This window comes from Schistocerca piceifrons, chromosome X (assembly GCF_021461385.2).
Source record: "Schistocerca piceifrons isolate TAMUIC-IGC-003096 chromosome X, iqSchPice1.1, whole genome shotgun sequence".
NCBI lineage: Eukaryota > Metazoa > Arthropoda > Insecta > Orthoptera > Acrididae > Schistocerca > Schistocerca piceifrons.
This window is the reverse complement of record NC_060149.1, coordinates 590,219,635-590,243,907: the sequence shown is the minus strand read 5'-3', so window position 1 is coordinate 590,243,907 and position 24,273 is coordinate 590,219,635. Positions and strand designations below refer to the sequence as shown.

The 24,273-nt window shown below is 41.7% G+C and overlaps 1 protein-coding gene and 1 pseudogene across 1 annotated transcript in view; both read right to left on the bottom strand.

Annotated features, from left to right (window-relative positions):
* LOC124721143 (patched domain-containing protein 3-like) overlaps positions 1 to 24,273 on the bottom strand; it is a 631,834-nt gene that overhangs the window by 402,123 nt on the left and 205,438 nt on the right. The gene's annotated exons all lie outside the window — the stretch shown is intronic.
* Positions 13,372 to 13,489, bottom strand: LOC124723642 (annotated as a pseudogene).

The following is a 24,273-nucleotide window of genomic DNA, read 5'->3' as shown; positions in this document are numbered from 1 at the left end:
ATCAGTCTGGAGCTGGGTAGCATAGAGAGAGGATCAGGCTGTGTCTACTTGTTAATAAAAATTACATTAAATCATCTCACTTGAGGTCTATTTTTTAAAGGTAGTTTAATAGTACGTCATGCAAAAGGCACCAGCAGAGACCACGCCGAGGTATATATGTAAGTACCCTCATTCTTCCACAGTTTTACTTATCTTTCACTCATTTTCGCATTTTTCTGTATTTTCCAAAATTTGACATTTTTCCACAGTTTTACATATGTTATTGAGCTAAATTAGTGCTGTCCCACGGGTCTTGACGTCGTGTCGATGTCATGATGCTCTCAGTCAATGACAGTGCAGTATACGCCCAAACTATTCATCATTGCTAAGTCAGCACTTCATTACTTGTGTGTGTGTGCTCGTGTCATATCATAATGTATGGATTAGAAACCAAAAAGTCGGTAGAAATAATGAGGTCATGACATACTATACAAAATGGCTGTAAATATTAACGTCATTTATTGAGTAAGACACTATGGAAGTGGAGTGTGTTGCTGAATTGTCGATGTCCTGGCGTATTCTGCAAATGATGGTAAATACTACAGTAATTTATGTTATAAGATACTAGGACAATCAATTATGTGGCTAAATTAATGACTCTTGAAGATTTTTAAATGAAACGTATGTTATTAACTTTCATGTTTATTGTTCATATCTACATGTTTATTTCTCAACATAGTCACCCTGGCCACGAACTCATTTCTCCCAGTGACCGAACGGTTTGTTGATACTTGACTTTGTTGACAGAGACACAACTTCACTTCTGCTTGCACCACTTCATCACTATCATAGTGAAGTACTTGAAGGTATTCTTTATGTTTTGGAAGTAGATGAAAGTCGTATGGGGCCAAGTCGGGACAGTAAGGAAGATGATTGATGACAGTGAACTCAAGGAGTCGGTTTGTCGCAGATGTCGCAGCACTCATGTCTGTTCTGGCATTGTCATGCTTAAAGAGAGGGTGCTCCATGTGTGGTCGAATTCTTCAAATTCGAAGCTCGGTTACAACACGCTGTTTCTCATGCACCAACATGGTTACATTACACATGGCCATGTTACACGCCACAATTCGGAGTGCTCTAGCGGCAGAGGACTGCAGATATGTACACATCAAGAATAAAGAGGTAGAATGTTAATATCGTTTGTTTTATTTTAAAGGCTTTAAAAGTTTTCACATAAAAAATTCGTAGGCATTACTTTTCAGCACACCCTCATAAAATTGTGTGGTTTGGAGGAGAGTGAATTTGTGTTGCGCAGAGAAAGGGTCAAAGATTCTGTCAGTGCAGATACGTTTCCTTCTCGTCGCTGAATCATCAGAGTAGCCTGATAGCTCTATCTGTCAGTATGTGCCTCCTGTCACCATCCTCTGCTTAACGTTTTACCAATATACATTATTATTTAAATAAGAAATTACACTCTTGCTATAAAGTGGCCTGGGTGACTGTAAAATGTATTTCCTCAGTTAGAACACGTTTTGAGTAATGTGACATACACAGAAGAAAAGGTGACATCCATCCTCCCTTGCCCTTTGATTATCCACGTTGAAGTGCACATATGCGCACACACACACAAACACACACACACACACACACACTCTCTCTCTCTCACACACACACACCCACACACACACAATAATAGTGTGTAATAACATTCAAACTTAGAGGATATGACCGAAAGTGCTGTCATAGTCCTCACCCCACTGTCCTGGGGCGTTCACGTCGCAGTACACACACAAAATAGCGCAACTGGATTACAAGCCTGATCACATTTAGAAGGTATGATCTGAAGATTACGTGACTGGTAGTGTTGTAATCATGATCTTTACCTGACGGTTTTGTTACTAGTATGAATAATCAACATTAGTAAAAAAACATTTCCTGTTGATGGTCATTCTGACCATATTACCACGCTAAGATGCATTTGAATGTTCGCTCTATGTATTTATGAATTCTAAAGCAGACTGACGTGTGGCCTAAACCAGCAGCTTCCAGAGAATTAAAGAACATACTGTTGATGTGTATGGATCTACACACATCCCAGATAATGAGTATCGATAATTCGTTATAAAACTATGTCCTGTATGTCTATAATTTTAATTATTTAACCTGGAAATCCATTATACAAACTAGTGCTGTTATTGTGTTCATTTAAAATAATGTATTCTAGGACGTTTACTACTACTACAGAGGGTGCATAAGGGCACGACTCTGGACAAGTCTACACTATGCATATTATGTTATCAAAATACACGTCTTAGTTCCACTTAAAATGGCATCAGAGTCATCCATGGGATATGCTCGTCAGTCTAAGACACTTATCAGGTTGGATTAATAGATGTGAGCTGTAACTAACGTGAGAACTACACAGATGGAAAAAAAACTGCAACTCCAAAAAATAATTAACGTGGAGTAACTAAATTTTGGGAATATGCTCGTTTAGGTAACATATTTAAGTGATTAACATTGCAAATGTGAAACGCTAATAAACGGTAACACCGCCAGAATGTTGAATGGAAGTATGCAAACGTGCATGCATTGTATTACACAGGTACCAGACTTCAGTTTGTGAGATGGAGTTCCGTTTGTGGATGATGCTGGAGTGGATGTCCAATGATGTCCAACATGTGCTCGATTGGAGACAGATCTGGGGATCGAGCAGGCCAAGGTAACATGTTGAGATTTTGCAGAGCTTGTTGAGTTACAACAGTGGCATGTGGGCGTTATCCTGTTAGAAAACAATGCATGGAATGCTGTTCACGAATGTCAACACAACAGGTCGAATCACGAGACTAACATAGAAATTTAAAGTTGGGGTGCATGGGATAGCCAAGAGAGTGCTCCTGCTGAGATACGAAATCACAAAAAATGGTTCAAATGGCCCTAAGCACTATGGGACTTAACATCTGAGGTCATCAGTCCCCTATACTTAGAACTACTTAAACCCAACTAACCTAAGGACAGCACACACATCAATGCCCGAGGCAGGATTCGAACCTGCGACCGCTGCGGCAGCATGGTTTCGGACTGAAGCGCCTGGAACCGCTCGGCCACAGAGACCGGCATGAAATCACACCCCAGACCATAGCAGTCCGCAGCTCGTGGTCGTGCGGTAGCGTTCTCGCTTCCCGCGCCCGGGTTCCCGGGTTCGATTCCCGGCGGGGTCAGGGATTTTCTCTGCCTCGTGATGACTGGGTGTTGTGTGCTGTCCTTAGGTTAGTTAGTTTTAAGTAGTTCTACGTTCTAGGGGACTGATGACCATAGATGTTAAGTCCCATAGTGCTCAGAGCCATTTGAACCATTTTGAACCATAACACCTGGTGTAGGTTTAGTGTGTCTAGTATGCAGACAGGGTAGTTTCAGGCCCTCAACAGGCCTCCTCCTAATCAACACATTGCCATCAGTGACACCGAGGCAGAACCGGTTTTCATCAGAAAATACTCGTAGAACAGACCTGCACCCTGCCCTCCAATGAGCTCTTGCTTGACACCAATGAAGTATGCACGCCACGGGGCATCTGTCTCAGAGCTGCCCTTGAAGTAACTGATTTGTAACAGTTCGTTTTTCACTGTGGTGCCAACTGCTCCTCAGATTGCAGACGCAGATGCAGTACGATGCGCTGGAGCCATACACCAAACAGGATGGTCTTTGTGGTGTCACCGCCAGACACCACACTTGCTAGGTGGTAGCTTAAATCGGCCGCGGTCCATTTAGTACATGTCGGACCCGCGTGTCGCCACTGTGTGATCGCAGACCGAGCGCCACCACAAGGCAGGTCTCGAGATACGGACGAGCACTCGCCCCAGTTGTACGGACAACATTGCTAGCGACAATACGGACGAAGCCTTCCTCTCATTTGCCGAGAGACAGTTAGAATAGCCTTCTGCTAAGTCCATGGCTACGACCTAGCAAGGCGCCATTAGCCGTACCTAGTTTGAGAGTTATCGTATAAATGTCTCAAGAAGAACGTTGTAAACCAACAAAGAATAAAGTTAAGTATATTCCAAAGCTACGTATTTTCTTATAGCAGTCATAACGTATCCTGTTCCAGACTTGACGCCAGTCGGCGTGTGTGTACGCGTGCCTTTCGGCTCCCTTCTCAGTGTGGCGTAACTAGCTTGTTACGCCACAACAGTCTTCCCTCTTGGTGTTGCCACATGGGCATCTGAAGCCCAGTCTTCTTGCGACTGTGCATTCTCGTGACCACCACTTCCAATATCATGTACAACGGCTACATTCCTGCCAAGTGTTTCTGCAATATTGCAGAAGCAACATCCAGATTCTCGTAGCCTATAACCTCGTTCAGACTCAATGAGGTGTTGGTAGTGGCGTCTTTGTCGTCTTAAAAGCAATCTTGACTAACATCAACACAACACGTCCAGTCTCAAAGGTAACCAACACTCACGACCGTTATAGTGTACATTTAAAGCAAACCTGATTTGCATCCAGACAGTATCATTACTAGCGGCAAGAAATTTAAATAGACACCGTCTTTCAGATGTAGAAACACACCTACCAGCTTTTGTTTATATCGAACAACTCCTTAGTTTTGCGGTTTTTTCTCCGTCGGTGTATACTGTAGCTCTTCCATTGTAATCCATTTTACTGCCAGTCTAGTGTTAGGTACGAATATTTCCAAACAAGTATTAGACATTAGACTGTTCTCTGCTGTATTGGAAATGGCTATGTCAAAGCTGAGCTGGGAAGGTGAGGGAATTAGAGTTAATGGAAGAAGGCTTACCAACTTGAGATTTGCTGATGATATTGCCTTACTGGCCAAAGACTTCGCAGAGCTCCAAAACTTAGTTACAGATCTTGCATCGTAATGTCAGCTGGTTGGCTTGAACATGAACCTTTCCAAAACAAAAGTAATGTCCAACAAATGGGTCCCAGCTGGAGATGTGAAAATCCAGGACAGTCTACTAGAAGAGGTCAGTGAATATGTCTACCTTGGCCAGATTATAAATATGAAGGGAGACATAAGGCCAGAAATCTATCGACGCATCAAGCTTGGCTGGCAAGCATTTGGGAAGAATTCAAAAGTATTCAGATCAAAAATGCCAGTAAATTTGAAGAAAGCAGTATTTGATCAATGCATTCTTCCTGTGATGACGTATGGCTGCGAGACATGGACACAAAACTCATTTACAAAAGGGAAACTTAGGACAGCACAGAGAGCCATGGAGAGATCAATGCTGGGCTATACAAGAAAGGACAGGAAAAGGGCAGATGACATCCGGTCTGTGACGAAGGTTAATGATATCTCAGAGACAGTAGGTTCCTTGAAATGGCAGTGGGCTGGCCACGTCGCAAGAAGAAAAGACAACAGATGGACGAAGCTAGTACTGGAGTGGAGTCCGAGAGAGCATCGGAGGCCTAGAGGAAGACCACCAGACAGATGGGACAAAGACATCAAGAAGATCGCTGGTAACACCTGGCAGAGAACTGCCCAAGACCGTCCCACTTGGAGAAGACTGCTGAAAGCCTACCTGAATCCACGACTCGAAGAGGCCACGTCATTTAATGATTGAATTGGCTGATGATGATGATGATGATTAGACATACGAATCTGCACAGATTCATCGCATTTCTTAATGCATGTGTGAACTCTTGGTCGCTTATAAAAGAATAATGCGATCATGAGGTCACTTCCTAAAGCTTTATTGGAATACAAGCGTACTTTGTACAATAACTTGTGACACCCACAAAAACAAAGCTAGAGAGGAAACATCAAATTGAAGAACTCCAGTATCTCTTATCTTATCCTAAATGTACGTCATCCAACTTGAGTTCACGAAATACTAGCGTATTGATTGCACCTATCAGTAGCAAGTCCAGCATACGTTATTGGTTTTGGGAGAAGTCTTCTACTTAGTAAGAGGTATTTTACAGCATATCCGCAATAAACAAAAGATTCAGTGCTATAAAGTGTGGCCAGAAACCTTATAAAACACATTGTTTGACCATAACCTTTTTCTTATTTGGATCTTTGTTTTTCCTTCTACATAGGAGGCAGTGTGTGGACCTGTCTTCTGATACATCGATCGTAACTTACACTGCATACTTAACCAAAATGCATATTTAATGACCCATCACGAGGGTAAACGTGACACTGGTTACTGCACATTTGTCTCAGATCATTTTTTCTTTTTTTTCTTAGTACAATCGACTTAATAAATTCTTGCTGTGTTGGTAAACTCCACTACCGTTAGTAGTATGTCATTAGTGGAACTGTTATCAGTATTTAGAGAGATGCACAAGGATAATAAAATTTTACGGTCGCATGCGTCCGTTGCCTGTCTCGTGTCTTTGACAGGCGGCACATCCTTCCCATATCAACTGGCTTCCTGCAATGCCGGCAGTGCATTGGCACTCCTCGGTTTCTGCTTCCTTTCACCTATCGATGAGCGGCCTATGGACATCAAGATAAAGATTCGCTGGTGGGGTGAATAAATTTTCTGACCATTAACGCTAGCGACACACACAGAGCTCGGATTCTCTGACTCATAAGAAGCTTTCCCACCGTTAGTTAGTGCCAATGGGCTGGTGGTACTCACCCATGGACTAATGGCTGCATATGTTCGACGTACAGACGTGTTGCGCTTGTCAGAGCGATGGGAGCGTTTACATAACGCAGTTGTAGGAATTAGGTAGAAATGATAGTGATTCTAGTGAGTATTAAGCGCTAGTATTAAAATGGGATGGTTAGGGGAGGAGGGGGAGCTTGTTTCTTGCTGATCCAGAGGGAAGGGGGAGGGGAGAAGAGTTCTTGGCTATTAAATTGTTAGCAACGTTTATCTGAAAAGACGACTGCAAAGTTCTGCAGGTTTACGTGTAGGCATTGGCGAGTTACAACTGGTTTGTTGTCTGCAGGTGAACGTGTACGCATTGAAGAGTTACAACTGGTTTGCTGCGGTGGGATGACCCCTCCCTGAATTCCTGATTTTCGTAGCAGTGACTTTCGCGCCCGTCATCAGGCTGGATACGATTATACATATATATTGTTTAAATAATGGAAATTTCTCTACAATTTGTGGGGAGATGGTCTGGCGTAGTGTTGGGCGGTCACGTGCAGTTCTCTTGCTTGTGGCCAGGGATTTGGTGGCAGCGATGCCACTCGTGGAATTCCATACTCTTCCCTCATCTCACTTGGTTCATTTGACCCACATTATCCAAGGAATGCAGATAGGAGTTCCTTGTAATACAGTTGCGTATTTGTAGCAGTGTGGTAATTGTTATACATATCATTTTTATCCATGTCTTTGGTTGAATGTCTTGGTAATTGCTGAATCTACAGTGCTTACATAATTCTGCTATGATGTCACACAGTGGTGTCATACATTTCCTTATACCTATTAGAATAAACCGAAACATCATTATTTATGTCAATATAAGAATGAGCTCGTTTTAACATGCACTAATAGTGTAGGGATGACATTGTAAGAGATTATATGTCGAGCTGTGGTATTTCTGCTAGTTGTTCTCACCAAGGTGATGGATGCACACAATTCACCAAGATGCATAGATACAGCAACATTTTGAAAAAACTCCTAATAACTAGCAAGAATCAAATTACGTGCAATATCTTGCTTTGTAAGAAAATGTTTGAGTCTTCCACCTTACTGGACAATTTTTTCGCCATTTTTGTATAATATAGTGTGAGTTCATTAATTTAGCCAATAATGCATTGTCATAGTATCTTATACCATAAATTACATTAATATTTACAGCCACATGCATAATATGCTAGTAAATCATCAATTCAGCAACACACTGCATTCCTATAGTGTCTTATGCAATAAATTACGTTAATATTTACAGCCATTTTGTATTTTTCGATTCTAACGCATATACCATGATATCTCTCTCTCTCTCTCTCTCTCTCTCTCTCTCTCTCTCTCTCTCTCTCTCTTTCTCTCTCTCCCTCCCTCCCTCACACACACACAATCACACACACACACACCCTAGTAATGAAGCAGTGGCTTAGCAATGCTGACATATAATTCGGGAACATCCTGCATTGTGACTGGCTGAGCGCATTGTCACGTCGACGCGAGGTCGAGAACAGTGGGACAGAATTCATGAAATCGGATGACATGCGTAAAATTGTGGAAAAATATGTAAAATTTTGGAAAATCGAAAATACGGAAAAATACGAAAATGGGTGAAAAATACATAAAATTGTGGAAGAATGAGAGTACTTAGATATCTACATCGGTATGGTCTCTGCTGGTGCCTTACATACCGTAATATTGGATTGTTACTAGCAAAGAGACTGCAAGTGATGTGACTTAATGTAATTTGTTATTAACAAATAAATACAGCCTGACACTCTCCGCTTATTGCCCAGGAAGATGGAGAGGAGTGTCTGTCTTATTGGTCCAGGGGATTGAGGAGGGAAGGGATAGTGGGATGGAGTTGGGGTCACCCTGGATGACCTACAATGTAAGTCGCACAATTGCCTAAAGTGTGTGGGGTTTTCCCTGGGTGACCTTGATAAGTTCCTTGTGGTGACCTCGACTATAAGTGCCCAAGTGTATAACCTGACACCATACGAGATGATAAGATCGTTATCTCGTCCAGAACTGGCACTGATTACCTACTGATACAGTCCAGCTCGAATCGCTTTATGGTTTCCTTTCATAAATCTGTGCATCTTCTCATTTTAATGAACTCCAATCTATTCACTTCTCTTCTTCTTGGTTTTTAACGTCCTCTTTCTCGTCTTCTTTTTCCATTTCATACATCAATCCCCGTCTTCCTCTTTTCTTTTGTCCTTCCTCAGGTTTTTTACCTGTTACAAATTGCAATATTTGTGGCTGACAGAGAAAATGTTGTTGCTGCAATCCCTATTTTCTGGCTGTAGCTACTAATCTGTGTGAGAGGATCTTATGACAACAGTGAAGAAGTCGCCTAAGGTACGGGGACCGGTGTGACCAGAGGCTGGCGATTGTTTCCTTCGCTGCAGTTTAATGAGTTACAAGGGTTTCTCGTGGGATGTAGAGGCCAAGAATGCCAACAGGCATCGCAGTGGTTGACAGCACGTGAGCAGCTCGCGCCGTCCGAGGAAAGAGAAGTGGGTCGGCAGACGTCTGCGCGACGCATTCCGAAGCCGCTGCGGCTATTACGCCTTGTTAGCCTCGTCTGGTCCTTACTTGCCTCGTCACGTCAAATCGAGGACGTCGATGTAAGTGGTTTTACATCCATTCGTGAGAATTGGTTGCTACTATCTTTCGTGTAAGCGTCAGCTAAAATAGTTTAGGTGAAAAGTGAAGGGCGATTAAGATTCAACGTCCCATCGGCGGCGAACTCAGCAGAGGCAGAACACGAATACCGCCCATCCCGAATGCGAAAGGAAGGGAAAGTAAATTTGTGCTTAACTTCTCGCGGACTACGGGGTCATCACAGACGGAGCACAAGTGCGTATGGTCACGGTGAGTATGAGGGAAGAGAATCGGCTGCGTCCTTTTCAGAGGTATCGTCCGGGCATTCTCTTTAATCGATTTAGAGACTCCGCAGGAAACATAAATCACGACGGTCGGACGGATTTGAATCCAACTCCACGCGAGTGCGAGCTCTGTGCCTGAGACATCTCACTTGGCGGCTCAAAACCGGTCGTTTTTAGTTTCATAGAATGCTTCGTACATAAACTACAAAGTATCAAACTTGTGCAACGAGAACATAATTTCGTCAACCACAAACTCTAACAAAATTCGTGATATTTTGTGCCAAGGGAGCAACTATACTTAGAAACTAGATTATTTCTAGCATCCATCCTAGTCTCGTTTACTCGCTGTCTTGGTCACTATCTCATGTCTGACCTATCGAGGTTTTACTGCTGCAACAAAACGGTTGTAGACAGAAATGACACTGTTCTTGAAAAAGTACATTATAGGGAAATTGCGTAGGAAGTTATTTAATTGATAAGAAATTAATCGTGTATTCTTCAGATCTGCGTATCATATTTCTGTACATTCCTGAGCAGAGAGAGATACAGAGTTACCTCATTGTGTTCCATAAGTGATGCAGTAATTTCGGACTGTTTTTCTTATTCCGTATGATTCCGTATTTAGGAAATATTGATCTCATCTATTAATGCCGACGACCGCTTAACACACGCTTTAGTAGATGGTTACCTCAGCACGGAGGTTTTGTGACGGTTAAGCAGAGCAGATGACGCCATTTAACAAAGTTGTGTCGTTCCTTGTAAGTCTCAGTCAAATAGCATTTAACATGGTACATTTTAATGAAGGTACGTTCCGACTTCGAAACTAAATGAAAGGCGGTTTGTTTTTTGCTATAAGCGTTTCGCTTCTTTTATTTATGAAGCATCTTCACTAGCCTGAAATTATATATATATAGTAGTTACAGATACGTTAATATGTTTCGTTTCTCATGTCACCCTCTTGGATTTCAGGTCAGAAACATATTAGCATATTTGTAACTACTACATAATGCATTTATTATACAGGGTGCTCTAAAATTTCTCGTACAATCTTCTAGAAACTGTTGAGGGGACTGAGTAGATAATATCTTGAACTGGAATCCATGTCCGGAAACATATCGTTTCCGTGCCATAACCATTTGAAAAATTGTTGGGAATGCGACCAGTTTTGCAAGTAATTTATCAGGCGTGACCCAGTACATCACTTGTTTTACAATTCCACTCACTAATAAGGAAGGAAACACAAAAAGGAAACTTAATTTGTTTTCATAAACTCTGTTGTTTACAGTTAAGCTTAAAACGTTTCTGTCCTTTTCAGAGAAGGGTTAGCATTCTGACCCACTACAAGTAAGATTCGATGCGGCGACCACCAAGGTCGGTGCTGGGAGCAACACCCATTGCACGCGCAGTTGCTTGTGTACTCGTTGAAAGGTTCTCTTTAACGTGATGCAGTATGGCATCTTCCAATGCGGGTGTGCGGCGTGTTCTTGGCGCACCACAGTCACAACTGCTGACGGTGAAGATACCACTATCTCGAATCCCTTGCCTAATTTGTGGCGAACAGGGTATGCGATGGAGTCGGAAGTTGTGGATAACGACCTTGATAGGCAGCTCTTCCAATACCGTGAGCCTCGCCATACAAAAGGCTCATGTTGGTGTGTTTTGTGAACGTGTACTCAACCATGTTTCTCTAACACATACAGACACGTGAATGAGGCTCGAAATAGAGCAGACGTTAAATAACATCAGCCGATCCGACGTAAGCACCCCCCACCATGACTACCCCGTTGCATACCTACCTAGCAAAAAAGTTTTCAAACGGCTGTAGCACGGAAACGATACGTTCCGGACATAGTTTCCAATTCGAAATATTGTGTATTCAGCCTCCCTACAAGTCCTAGAAGTCTGTAAGGGGAATGTTAGAGCACCCTGTATATATAAAAACAAACATGTATTACAAGCCATTTGGATGTGTATGACGTCCTTAGGTTAGTTAGGTTTAAGTAGTTCTAAGTGTAGGCGACTAATGATCTCAGATGTTAAGTCCCATAGTGCTTAGAGCCATTTGAACCATTACAAGCTATTGAAGATGCTTGTGGGGAAAAAAACTGCCTTTCATTTAGTTACAAAGACGAAACATACCTCAATGAATTTTGAATCAATTACAGAATGACGGAAAACTAAAATAATGACGATTATACTTCTTAGTTGGCTGCACAAACTATGGTCACCATCATTCGTCTCTTGTCTACTTGCTCCACTTGAGACTATTTATGGCACGTAACAAGCGCTCTTATCTAGCTCTGGCAATTTAGATTGGTTCCGACAGCAAATATCAAGTTGGAGGCCACTCGCAGAGGACCTCTAGTTAGGCGCCATATAGACTCAAGCCTTATTCTGAGAGCATACACACTGAGTAGAGCAATCAAGAAGAAGGAAGTCAAATCTGAGTTTAGATTCGCCGTAAAAAGTATGCACAAGTTGCAGCCGATGATTCATTCATTCCGAGAACTGGAGAATATCTGCTGCCTGACTAGGAGAAAGCAAGATCTGTGGGCCAGATAACGTGCCATGCGTTTCGCTACCGCTACTCGTAACTGCATGCTCTCTTTCTCTCGTCTCATATCCCTAGCCCTTATTTCGATGGTGAAGGAACCTACCCCAACGTAGTCACCCTTGTGACTTAATGATGTAAGTAATAGGGGTTCTGTAGGTGGTATCATTTGAGAATATTCATGTGTACTGTGTCTAACCATCCTACAACTCTTTTGTGCCCTGTATGCACCAGTTTCAGCGCCATTAATTATTTAACGTAAGTTCTGTACGTTCATCGTAACAATTTGCTCCGGGAACCGTAGCTATTCATGAGTCGAAATTAGACTCCTACAGTATATTATTTTTGAATGAGATGCCGCAGTCGTAACACGCTAGGAATTCTAGTGGACGGTGGGACAAATCCCCGTCCGGCCATCCAGATTTAGTCTTCCGTGGTTTCCCTAACCTTTTAAAGCAAATGCCGGCTTGCTTCCTTTGATGAAGACACCGTTCACTAATCCGAGCTTGTGCTCCGTCTATAATGAAAACGTTCTTCATAGGACATTGAATCCTACACTTCCTTTTACCTTCTCACATTACTTTTTTTTGTAACCGTAGTCCCTTCCATTTCGTCAGCACCACACTCATAAATCTGTTTCATAAGGAATAATTGCAAAATTAATGCTGCTATTAGGCTTTCAATGCTGACCACTTTTCATCTATCTACACGTATCTTACTTGGATATCCTCTTTTTATCGTTTTAGCAAAGTACAAAAACGTCCTAAGGGACACGCGGCGTCCAGCGTCATAGCAGTGATCAGCATACTACGTTCATTTTCGGAACGAACGGGGTTCAAGATTTTTCTTCGGCCATCCTGCTTCGGAATTTGTGGTTTCCTAAAATCACATCTAGAAGATGCCAGGGTAGTTAAATCAACAATGCACTGGTCATTTCAAGCAACTACTACATTTGCAATGATCGTAATGTCACAGGAACTTTAAGCACTAGTTTTCCTTCCCTCTTTATTTCTGGACATTTACTATGACCGAATAATTAGTACAACCGACATCAGTATTTTGGGTTAATGTACAGTGAGATGACAAAAGTCATGCAACAGCGATATGCACAAACACTAAAACTAACCTTAACTACACTCCTCCCGAACAGGCCATGAAGGCCCAACGGACCGGACGCCGTGTCATCCTCAGGCCACAGGCGTCACTGGATGCGGATACAGAGGGGCATGTGGTGAGCACACCGCTCTCCCGGCCGTATGTCAGTTTCCGAGACCGGAGCCGCTACTTTTCAATCAAGTAGCTCCTCAGTTTCCCTCACAAGGGCTGAGTGCACCCTGCTTGCCAACAGCGCTCGGCAGACCGGATGGTCACCCATCCAAGTGCTAGCCCAGCCCGATAGCGCTTAACTTCGGTGATCCGTTGGGAACCGGTGTTACCACTGTGGCAAGGCCGTTGGCATGCACATACACAAATGATGGTAAAATCACGTACACAAGGTATAAAAGGGCAGTGCATTGTTGGAGCTTTCAGTTGTACTCAGGTGATTCATGTGAAATAATTCCGACGTGATTATGGCCGCACGACGGGACTTAATAGACGTTGAACGTGGAATGGTAGTTGGCGTTAGAAGCATAGCACATTCCATTTCGGACATCGTTACGGAATTCAATATTCCGAGCTCCACAGTGTCAAGAGTGTGCCGAGAACGCAAAATTTCAGGCATTACCTCTCACCACAGACAATGCAGTGGCTGACGACCTCGACTTAATGACCGAGAGCATCGGCATGTACTTAGAAGTGTCAGTGCTAACAGACAAGCAACACTGCGTGAAATAACCGCAGAAATCAATGTGGGAAGTAGGACGAACGTATCCGTTAGGACAGTGCTGCTAAATCTGGCGTTAATGGGTTATGGCAGCAGACGACCGAGCGAGTGCCTTTGCTAACAGCACGACATCGCCTGCAGCCCCTTCCCAGGGTTCGTGACCATATCGGTTGGACCCTAGATAACTGGAAAACCGTGGCCTGGTCAAATGAGTCGCTATTTTAGTTGGTAAGAGCTGATGGTAGGGTCGAATGTGGTGCAGACATCACGAAGCCGTGGACCCAAGTTGTCAACAAGGTACTGTGCAATCTGGTGGTGACACCGTAATAGTGTAGGCTGTGTTTACATGGAATGAGCTGTGTTCTCTGGTCCAACTGCACAGATCATTGACTGGAAATGGTTATGTTCTGCTACTTGGAGATCATCTGCTGCCATTCGTGGACTTCATGATCCCTAACAACGGTGGAATTTTTGAGGATGACAATGCTCCATAGCACCCGACCACAATTGTTCGCGATTGGTTCGAAGAACTTTCTGGACATTTCGAGTGAATGATTTGGCCACCCAGAACGCCCGACAAGAATCCCATCGGATATTTATGGGAAATAATAGAGAGGCCAGTTCGCGAACAAAATCCTGCATCGGCAACACTTTCGTAATTATGGACTGCTCAGTATTTCTACAGGGGACTTCCAATGACTTGTTGAGTCCATGCCACGCCGGGAAAAAGGAGGTCCGACACGATATTAGGAGGTATCCCATGACTTTTGACACTTCAGTATATTCTAGTCCACGTATTTCCCTACAATTTTTCCTTGGGTGCAGTTTCCATTGCAAAATAAACCAATTACAGAAAATTTAATACCTTCCGCAGACTTCACTCCGCATTTGTTCTGCGTACCACCATTATATTTCCCGTTTTGTTTGATCTCCTCATTTCCAGCGTTATATTTCATATTATTCCACTCTTCTCTAGTGAGACTTTTAAATTTGGCTTTTCCACTTCGATTCTGATTTTTTAGTGGAAGCATAATATTATGAATATCTTGACTTATTGTGAGTATTTAACTGCTACATATATCCTTCCCATTTACCCCGAAGATTTTTTGGCTATACAATAGAGTTATCTTTTGTAGTGGAGCTTCCTAAACAGCAACGCCTCACTGTACTTCAACCAGTTTTGATATTAATCATATTACTCTTTTCATTTCTGATATTCCTAGTTTTCTTTATTTCCTTTTTGTTTAATTTTTATCCCGTTCAGCTTCAGTCGAAACCACTCAGCCTCAAGCTGTTTTTAAATAAATAGAACATCTGCTATTTTCACTAATACTTCAGTATGTAGTCTTCCTATTTCAAAGCAACTCGGCGTTGTATGTTTGCTGACTACATGCACTGTTAGATCTTGATTATTTCAGCTTTGCATGTAATGGGAAGTACAAAAACCTGTCGACGTACTTTAAAATAGAGAAGCGGAAATCAACATATACGAACTGGTACCTATGACTGTGGGGGTTTGTATTAATTATAAGGAAAGTCGACCAACCACAAGAAAACCTTTCTGGCAATGGTTACGATGCTACGACAATATAAAGTATGGCGAACTGCACAGTCAATGTGTATATCTACAATAAATAGCTGGAGAAGATTCTAGAATAAGTTTCTCTCCTCTTAGGAACACAATGGATTGCTTGGAGGAAATGTTGGGTGATAATGAGCTGAAATATACTTTCCCGCACAGTACTCCCTGAAAACAGTTTCATGTGAAATCGGGCTATATATGGGCAACCGTATAAAGCCAGCTCAACTTTCGCAATTGAAACATCAACATCTCATTCCTTCTCAGGACTACAATTTACAATTTTCTCTGTTAATATACAAGATACGTCATAAACAAATGAGGAAACAATACAGAAATTTTACAGCAAATACAAATGCCAATTCTAAATGTACTGCGGACTTGTACATACGAGATAGGCACCTACAATTAAAAAAAAAATATGGATGTACTTCTCAGTTGGTGTTGCAATGTATATTCTGAATTGATGCATAATGTATGAGGTGCGATCTTCCGTTCGCAGACTGTACAATTCAGAATCGGTATGCTAAACAATGAACCACGGACCTTGCCGTTGGTGGGGAGCCTCAGCGATACAGATGGCCGTACCGTAGGTGCAACCACAAAGGAGGGGTATCTGTTGAGAGGCCAGACAAACGTGTGGTTCCAGAACAGGGGCAGCAACCTTTTCAGTAGTTGCAGGGGCAACAGTCTGGGTGAATGACTGATCTGGCCTTGTAACACTAACCAAAACGGCCTTGCTGTGCTGGTACTTCGAACGGCTGAAAGCAAGGGGAAATTACGACCGTAATGTTTCCCGAGGGCATGCAACTTTACTGTATGGTTAAATGATGATGGTGTCCTCTTGGGTAAAATATTCCGGAGGTAAAATAGTCCCCCATTCGGGTGGGAACTACTCAAGAGGACGTTACTATCAGGAGAAAGAAAACTGGCGTTCTACGGGTCGGAGCGTGGAATGTCAGATCCCTTAATCGGGCAGGTAGGTTAGAAAATATAAAAAGGGAAATGGATAGGTTAAAGTTAGATATAGTGGGAATTAGTGAAGTTCGGTGGCAGGAGGAACAAGACTTTTGGTCAGGTGAATACAAGGTTATAAATACAAAATCAAATCGGGTAATGCAGGAGAAGGTTTAATAATGAATAAAAAAATAGGAGTGCGGGTAAGCAACTACAAACAGCACAGCGAACGCATTGTTGTGGCCAAGATAGGCACGAAGCCCACGCCTACGACAGTAGTACAAGTCTATATGCCAACTAGCTCTGCATATCATGAAGAAATTGAAGAAATGTATGATGAAATAAAAGAAATTATTCAGATAGTGAAGGGAGACGAAAATTTAATAGTCATGGGTGACTGGAATTCGGTAGTAGGAAAGGGAGAGACGGAAACGTAGTAGGTGAATATGGATTGGGGGTAAGAAATGAAAGAGGAAGCCATCTGGTAGACTTTTGCACAGAGCGTAACTTAATCATAGCTAACACTTGGTTCAAGAATCATAAAAGAAGGTTGTATACATGGAAGAAGCCTGGAGATACTGACAGATTTCAGATAGATTATATAATGGTAAGACAGAGATTTAGGAACCAGGTTTTAAACTGTGAGACATTTCCAGGGGCAGATGTGGACTCTGACCACAATCTATTGGTTATGAACTGTAGATTAAAACTGAAGAAACTGCAAAAAGGTGGGAATTTAAGGAGATGGGACCTGGATAAATTGACTAAACCAGAGGTTGCACAGAGTTTCTGGAAGAGCATAAGGGAACAATTGACAGGAATGGGGGAATGAAATACAATAGAAGAAGAATGCGTTGCTCTGAGGGATGAAGTAGTGAGGGCAGCAGAGGATCAAGTAGATAAAAAGACGAGGGCTAGTAGAAATCCTTGGGTAACAGAAGAAATATTGAATTTAATTGATGAAAGGAGAAAATATAGAAATGCAGTAAATGAAGCAGGCAAACAGGAATACAATCGTCTCAAAAATGAGATCGACAGAAAGTGCAAAATGGCTGAGCAGGCATGGCTAGACGACAAATGGAAGGATATAGAGGCTTATCTCACTAGGGGTAAGATAGATACTGCCTACAGGAAAATTAAAGAAACCTTTGGAGAAAAGAGAACCACTTGTATGAATATCAAGAGCTCAGATGGAAACCCAGTTCTAAGCAAAGAAGGGAAAGTAGAAAGGTGGAAGGAGTATATAGAGGGTCTATATAAGGGCGATGTACTTGAGGACAATATTTTGGAAATGGAAGAGGATGTAAATAAAGATGAAATGGGAGATACGATGCTGCGTGAAGAGTTTGACAGAGCACTGAAAGACCTGAGTCGAAACAAGGCCCCGGGAGTAGACAACGTTCCATTAGAGCTACTGACAGCCTTGGGAGAGCCAGTCCTGACAAAACTCTACCATCTGGTGAGCAAGATGTATGAGACAGGCGAAATACCCTCAGACTTCAAGAAGAATATAATAATTTCCGAAGAAGAGAAATTTGTTAACATCGAGTATAGATTTAAGTGTCAGGAAGTCGTTTCTGAAAGTATTTGTATGGAGTGTAGCCATGTATGGAAGTGAAACGTGGACGATAAATAGTTTGGACAAGAAGAGAATAGAAGCTTTCGAAATGTGGTGCTACAGAAGAATGCTGAAGATTAGATGGGTAGATCACATAAGTAATGAGGAGGTATTGAATAGAATTGGGGAGAAGAGGAGTTTGTGGCACAACTTGACAAAAAGAAAGGACCGGTTGGTAGGACATGTTCTGAGGCATCAAGGTATCACAAATTTAGTATTGGAGGGCAGCGTGGAGGGTAAAAATCGTAGAGGGAGACCAAGAGATGAATACACTAAGCAGATTCAGAAGGATGTAGGTTGCAGTAAGTGCTGGGAGATGAAGAAGCTTGCGCAGGATATGGTAGCATGGAGAGCTGCATCAAACCAGTCTCAACAACAACATGCTAATCAATCAAAATTGCTGTGAGCGGCCGGCCGGAGTGGCTGAGCGGTTCTAGGCGCTACAGTCTGGAACCGCGCGTTCGCTACGGTCGCAGGTTCGAATCCTGCCTCGGGCATGGATGTGTGTGATGTCCTTAGGTTAGTTAGGTTTAAGTAGTTCTAAGTTATAGCGGACTGATGACCTCAGAAGTTAAGTCCCAAAGTGCTCAGAGCCATTTGAAGCCATTTGCTGTGAGCGTTGAGGCAATCATCTCACTGACGTACTAGATTGAAGATACCCGTTTGGTAAAACACCGTGTCCGCATTTACCGCATGTACGTCGGAGAGACTGGTTGGTTGGTTGAGTGGGGGGGGGGGGGGGGGGGGAGGGGCCAAACAGCGAGGTCATCGGTCCCCTCGGATTAGGGAAGGAAGGGGAAGGAAGTCGGCCGTGCCCTTTCAAAGGAACCATTTGTCTGAAGCGGTTTAGGAAAATCACGGAAAACTTAAATCAGGATGGTCGAACGCGAGTTTGAACCGTCTTCCTCCCGAAAACGAGTCCAGTGTGCTAACCAACCACTGTGCCACCTCGCTCGGTACGTCGGAAAGGCACGAGTGTCACATTAATCCCTTGCCTGCATGTCAGTGTTTTTATAGCTGCATCAATTCGCGCTACGTTGCACATACGCTGCTGCAACAACGGCTGAAAACGAAAAATATTTGAACGCCTTTTATAGGAGTTATACGTTGACATCGTAAAAAGTTGTTATAAATTTCGGATCAGTGCGCCTGTACTGTCTGGAGATGTGACAATAATGAGAGATAAACTTAAATTTCCAGTTGATTCACGTTTTTATAATGGTTTACAATGACTAAGACAGAAAACAACAACAGTTTTGGAGTTACAGGAGAGAAAACGTATGTAAATGTGCTACGCATAGTCGAAATGAGCATGTGGAGAAAAGTCTGTCTAATCGATCTTGGATTGAGACCTAAAAGAGCGCCGATGTAGCTAATACGAATTTTCTTCGGCGTTTTTATCCCTTATGTCGGTAAACAATGAACACACAATAATTTCTCTTTCTTTCTTACTCCTCCCAGTACACCCATCTACTTCCCCTTCAAATCTTACCAATTATTTTACCTCACAAAAGAAAACGATATTAACGTAGTGAGAGGGTAAACTATGGTGCGCTTTTAGCTGCTGAACATTTGGCTTGAGCCTTATAGCGATAAGTAGCAAGTATCGGCACAGTAGTAGAAATCAAACTCTCTGTGAGCGAGCTGAGGTGTGGTGCGACTGATAGCAAAATCCTTATCGACAACTGTGTCAATAAAGGCAAGCAATACATTTCGACTGCACTTCACGGTCCGCTGATAGGCTGCGACACGTGTTCAAGTAACTTCTCAGGGAAAGATTAGTTGCAGAAACCGCTATCTGAACAACATTGTATAAAATATCTGATATAACATATTCGATTACGAGATACTTGTCTACTTCTCAAGAAAGATTACTTTACTGCCACACAGTTTTCATTTCTTTGCCTCAGGAGACGGTAAAGATAAAAGCGCTCAGCCCATATTGGACTTTTAAGAGCTTCAGATAAGGCAGGGCTACAGCTGGCGTGCTGCGAACAGCGGCTGTCTGAGGACACTGTCAGAATCTGCAGCACACAGTGATTAGCAATTTTATTATTTTCTGGTTGATGGCTTGAGTACACCACGGATGTTTTTGGAAATATCAATCAGGAAGATCACTGCAACCAGCCAACCTGCTCTGAATGAATGATTTATTTTACCATAACTAGTTTTGGGCCTAGGAGCATGGCCCGGTGGCAGCTATAATTGCTCGTACATGTTTCACATTTTTGTCTACAGGTTTTACTTTAAATATCACACAGTTGAGGTTTGCTTAATTGATAAATTATATCCCGTTTGGCTCACGGTTCAGCGTGTCACAACATCAATGTAGCAGACTGCTATGTTGCAGGGTATAAAGTAAAAGTTGATCCTAAAAACATATATATAAAATTTGTACAAAAAATCTTCACTACTGTCAGATGATGGGCCTCCGCCCAGAACTAGTTACAGCAAAATAAATTATTCATTCAAAAATCATGTAGCTTCTTGCAGCTATCTTCCAGGCTGAAATTATATAGGCTTTTGCGACTTTGGAATTATCTGTTGCATAGGACTGGAACGAATGGTATGGTCATATTCAGAAAAACGCCATTATTGACAAATGTGCCCTTGGAATACCTCGAGGCAACTCATCCGAGCTGCATTACCCAATGACATCAACAATCTGGTCTGTCATTGTCAGATAACCACCATTTCATATGGAAAGGTGAAATTCTTGGCAACAGGGATAGGTCACCATAATTCCATTACACTTGGTGTTCTCCACTTTTTTTACTATTGCTGTTGTTGCTGTTGTTAGTCTGATGACTGGTGTGATGCAGCTCCCCGTGCTACTCTATCCTGAGCAAGTCTCTCTATCTCCGAATAACAACTGCAATTTCCATATTTCTGAATCTGCTAACTGCACTCACCTTCTTGTATCCTACAATTTTTACCCTCCACACTTCCCTGCATTACTAAAGTGGTTATCCCTTGATGTCTCAGAATGTATCCTATAAACCGATCCATTCTTCTAGTCAGCTTGTGCCACAAATGTCTTTTTTCCCCAGTTCTGTTCAATACTTCCTAATTAGTTACAAGATCTACCTATCTGACCTTCAGCTTTCTTCTGTAGTGCCACATTTCAAAAGCTTCCATTCTCTTGTTGCCTAAACTGTTTATCGTCTTCGTTTCACTTCCGTACATAGGTACACTCCACACAAATACTTTCAAGAAATTGGAAATTTGTAGTTAGGTCTTATGGGACCAAACTGCAGGGGTCATCGGTCCCTAAGCTTACGCACTACTTAATCTAACTTAAACTAACTTACACTAAGTACAACACACACACACCCATGCCCGAGGGAGGACTCGAACCTTCGACGGGAGGAGAACCTTCGACGGGGGGAGCCGCGCGGACCGTGACAAGGCGCCCTAGACCGCTCGGATACCACGCGCGGCAATACTTTCAGAAAATACTTCCCTTTTTTTACTACCGGATCTCAAATAGTGTTCTAATACCAGAAGCTGGCGCTTACTGTCAGCATATTATTTCTTTAATTGTTGAATAAAACCATGTATTTGAAGTAATGGTAGTCATCATGTCGAGTGACCATCATTGCACCCAATAGAATCCACCATTTAAACTGACCATCATTGCCCCAATAGTACCCAACATGTTTGCGACACATATGGGCAGTTTGTTACAATTTCGTGTAACAGTGGTGATGTAATGGGTAATTTGTTATAATTTTTTCATAATATACTGATGTATGTGACAGTTTGTTACAACTTTGCTGTAATATGGTGATATATGGAGCAATTTGTCACAATTTTGCTATAACACAGTGTTTTATTGGTTCAATTTGTTACAGTTTTGCTGTAACAAATCGATGTATGGGACAATTTGTTAAAGTTTCGTTTGATGCTTTGCTGTAACTGTATATAAAATGAGATAATTCGTTACAATTTTGCTGTATCATGGTAAGGTATGTAGCAGTTTATTAAAATTTTGCTGTAAAATGGTGATGTATGAGACGTACTGCCACTTACTCTTCACTGTGTGATAGCATAGTCAGCAGAAGATGACAAATGTTTTGTACTGCAAGATAAAGATATCATAACATGGACTCGCTACAATGCTGAGTTGACTGAAAAGTAGCTGAAAATAGGTAGCTGAAAGGATAGCAAACCTGGTTTCTTACTTATATGAAGGCATATTACTACTTTTCAGTATGCTAGTTCATCGAAATGTTATGTAGTTTCTACTGTGTAACAGCATAAGTCAGACTGCGACAAGTGCACTTTACTGTGTATAGTAGATCAGTGGTGCCAATAATCGAAGCCGATGTGTTTTGATAAATAATACAGATAATTTTTGGTTTCTTTAAAGAGTGATATAATGATAGAACTCTTCTCATCAAGTGCAATTTATCCTGAAAGTTGGATCAGAGTAGTGAAGTGTGTGATACGTAACGTTACAGAACAGATCTTCATGTTTTTTGATTAATAATACAGACATGTTTTGGTTTCTTAAAAGTGTGGTACAATAATCGAACTATGCTTGTTGCAAAATTGAGCTAAACTTGTAAGTTCTATAATTAGTATCAACATATGAGCCATGTGTATTTTCTAAATGTTATAGGACAATTGAAATAGGAAAGTAGCCCCATATGTATTTTGTACTCAAAATATTTTGATATTTTGATAACAATACAGTTTTATTTTGGTGCAAATATCAAATTTTCGAATGCGATCAGAGATCTGTAGTTGTACTTGCATATTACGATAAGTGATCTGTATGTTTTTGTTTGTACTCGTAATTTTTACCTGTTTTGATAAATATTTTTGTTTTGGAGCAAAAATCGTATTTTCGAGAGATAGTATTTCTTCTCTGTGTTGAACCTGATCAACAATTTTCTTTGACTGTGTTGCATATACATATCATATTTGGTGCATTATTAAGTTATACATACATATTACGAAAATATGCAATTTAAGTGGTACAATGTAATAAAAATCTCATCAAAACATGCCATTTGGTAAGGTCTGTTGTGCTAAAATGTCAGAAAATGTATCTTTGGTGGATAATCATTGCCATCACAGGTACGTCCAGGATCAAAAGTAATAAAAAAAGCTGTATTAATCAGTCAATAGCGTTAATTATATTTTCCTTGATACATTATCTTCTTCTACCCCAAAATGATGCTTGGTCAATTTGTCTTTATAACATTGCCTCATTTAAGACTAATATGAAGTGTCAGCATTTTAGTTTAGTCACATGTGGTTTGTACTGCTGTAAACAATTTGGATGCGTAAATAGCATTGTGGCAATTAATTTGAGAGTCCACAGCCATGTTTTAGATGTCAAGCGTATGTTACACCACAATTGCCCTCTTCCAGTAGTCAGCACGTTATTTTAGGTAACATGTGTTTTACAGAACAATAATACAGACGTTTTAAACGTACTGATAACATTGACATTATATTTTTCTTGATCATTATCTTCTTCCCCCCCCCCCCCTACAGTATTGCTTGGTCAGTTTGTTTCTGTGACTGGGAGAGCTAGTCCTGCTAAACTCTACCATCTTGTGAGCAAGATGTATGAGACATGCGAAATACCCTCAGACTTCAAGAAGAATATAATAATTCCAATCCCAAAGAAAGCAGGTGCTGACAGATGTGAAAATTACCGAACTATCAGTTTAATAAGCCACAGCTGCAAAATACTAACGCGAATTCCTTACAGACGAATGGAAAAACTGGTAGAAGCCGACCTCGGGGAAGATCAGTTTGGATTCCGTAGAAATGTTGGAACACGTGAAGCAATACTGACCTTACGACTTATCTTAGAAGAAAGATTAAGGAAAGGCAAACCTACGTTTCTAGCATTTGTAGATTTAGAGAAAGCTTTTGACAATGTTGACTGGAATACTCTCTTTCAAATTCTAAAGGTGGCAGGGGTAAAATACAGGGAGCGAAAGGCTATTTACAATTTGTACAGAAACCAGATGGCAGTTATAAGAGTCGAGGGGCACGAAAGGGAAGCAGTGGTTGGGAAAGGAGTGACACAGGGTTTTAGCCCCTCCCCGATGTTATTCAATTTGTATATTGAGCAAGCAGTAAAGGAAACAAAAGAAAAATTCGGAGTAGGTATTAAAATCCATGGAGAAGAAATAAAAACTTTGAGGTTCGCCGATGACATTGTAATTCTGTTAGAGACAGCAAAGGACTTGGAAGAGCAGTTGAACGGAATGGACAGTGTCTTGAAAGGCGGATATAA